The sequence below is a fragment of the Stylophora pistillata genome, chromosome 2 (assembly GCF_964205215.1).
Source record: "Stylophora pistillata chromosome 2, jaStyPist1.2, whole genome shotgun sequence".
Classification (NCBI taxonomy): domain Eukaryota; kingdom Metazoa; phylum Cnidaria; class Anthozoa; order Scleractinia; family Pocilloporidae; genus Stylophora; species Stylophora pistillata.
In genome coordinates this window covers 16,569,701-16,572,200 of record NC_142520.1, presented here as the reverse complement: position 1 = coordinate 16,572,200, position 2,500 = coordinate 16,569,701, and positions in this window count along the sequence as shown.

The window sequence follows — 2,500 nt, the reverse complement described above, 5'->3', positions numbered from 1 at the left end:
ACCCTATCTTAGGGTAAAACCCACCCTGTGCCTCCTTGTTGCATATGGGACTGATTCACACACTGGCTTTCAAGACTGAATAGCGTGGCGGTAAATGCTTTCTCACGTGACTCCTTGTTCCTGATGACTCAGCATAATCCAGATCAAACTTTAACTTCCAGGTAAGTCTCGTTTAATCTTCAATTTTATTGCAAAATTTTCACTTATTGGGAGCTCCGCTCTTAGGCTTGGCTAAATCTATATATTATTGATGTAAGAGGAACAAGTCAAATCTCACCTTCAAAATAGACATTTGAATGCGTGGGTTATATTGCACAATTTATGTATACTATGGGTTATATCCCAACAAAGCTGCATTTAATACTTAAACTAAGAAATTTCGTCTAAACCTGCATTGGCTCAGGAAATTTCGTTCGCTAAATAGACAATTAAAGGAAAAGTTGTAAGGAAATTTTGTAAAGAGATCATTCCAGGGTAAAATTTACCGTTAAACGCTTCACCTCTTCCTTAAATTGTCTCGTTATCAATTTCTCGCCCAGCGTCTGTGAAGCAATATAACGGTATAGCATTAAACGATAACTTTTAAAAATCTTTGAATTTTTCTGGGCTTTTACGTTGGAGAAAACCCCGAGATAAGACTCAACTTACCTCCTCTGCTTTCTAGGCTCCATTATAGTTCGCTTTCTCTTTTTTGTTGACTTCAATTATTTTCAGTCTGATTTCTAGAGGTCTTTGTCTTTCCTTCTCTCGTTGCCCTATGCTTTTTCGTGTCCAGTCTCTTGTTCCTCTCACCGTGTTTCTCACCGTGTTTCTCCCCATTTTGTCCATAAAGTTTCTCGCTCCCTTCCGCGTTTTCCCAACTCGCTCGCACTTATTACTACCTCTCTCTCCATGCCTATTTTTAGCCAAACCCTTTCACCACAAACTTGAACTAAAATGAATTATCCCGGTTGGAATAGCTTTACCTATGAATGTTATTGCTTCGAGAGTACGTTGATGAGACTTGGAAATTACTGAGAAACCATGAAGTTTTCATCTCTAAAACCAGTCAGTATTGCAAACTCTTTGCTTGCGCGGCTTCGCACCTTAAAGCCCATGTGAAACATTCGTGTAATGCTTAACTGTATGCCTGCGGTGTGCTGCACTGAAGATCGGCAAGCAGGTATGCGCAGTTCATCACTTTATACTTTAGTTTTCTAGCAGCGCACATGAATGGGATTTTCTAAGTTACACATACAAACGCACGTGCGTATTACCTTCACCGTTTCCCTGGCTCGTTTCAAGTCGGCGCTGCAGCTGGCCACGCATGCTAAAAGTAGCACCCTTCGCATACGGACGTAAAATCATAATCTGCGAAATTTTGGGTCGAATGACCAAAGTGTCTTGATTTGATGGGTTTCAGGTTTTATAACCTTTTCTTAGGACCACTTTGCATATATGTTGGCCGGCTGTTGGAGAAGCTCGCCGAAACCACAATTTTCTTTCAACTAAACTCATCTACCTTATTTTAGCTGGTCTGAATAACAGTTTCGCAAGTTACGCAATTGAATAACGTTTGGCACTAAGGTACACAATGTGCGTACCTTAGTGCCAACCTAATACATACAGTCATTTGACAGGTTCCTGGACAACAACCAGTTGGAGGATTTGCCAGAAGAGATATTCATGAACAACATCAACCTAGGAAATCTGTAAGTGCAAGGCGAAGACTATTCTACCTAATTGTAATCCTAAAGGGCAATGTAAAGGGACAGTGAGCAGGGACGACGAAATACTTTTAGGGATAGCTGTAACAGTTAGAACACTCCAATGATCAGACATACTCATCAAAGTTATAAAAATGTACTAAAATTGTTTAAAAGAATATTAATAGATAAGGCTGCGCTTTGTAGTCGTCAATCAGACAAACGTTATGATACATTTGTATCAGTACAGTCCACCAGTTCTCAGACTTATTACCCTTGAGCATTAGTGTGTGAGGAAGGGGGAGGGAAGGAGGGTTGGGTAGCCACTAGCTGGAAGCTTATTTCTCACATCTTAGGAGAAGGGAGTTCGTCCACCTCCGCTTTATTCTAAATCTGCCAGCGTTAACTCACTAGCGACCTTTTCGCGGTAAGCAGCTTTACTGACAGATCCTATTTTAACTTAGATTTGTCTCAATCCGCGTTTAAGTACAATATTTGTCAAAATTAGTTGAGTCACTTTCGCGTCACTTCATTTTTCATTATTTATGATTGACGGAATTCCGGAATTTTGTCTTAACGTATACAGAGAAATGAAAAACAAAAGCTAGATAAGTGTTTTGTTTTAATTTTTGCCTTTTTTTCAAAACAAATACGTGGGGCGAGTGTAGCTTGTAGTTTAATCAAATTCTGCATTTAATAACTTTTTCGGTGAAGTAATTGCAGTGGTTTTTTTTAAAAAAGGCCGCAAATATTTTTTTCTTGAGGGCACCCGCGATTGATTGGAGTAATTTAAACAAAAATTTTCGTCCTACGAG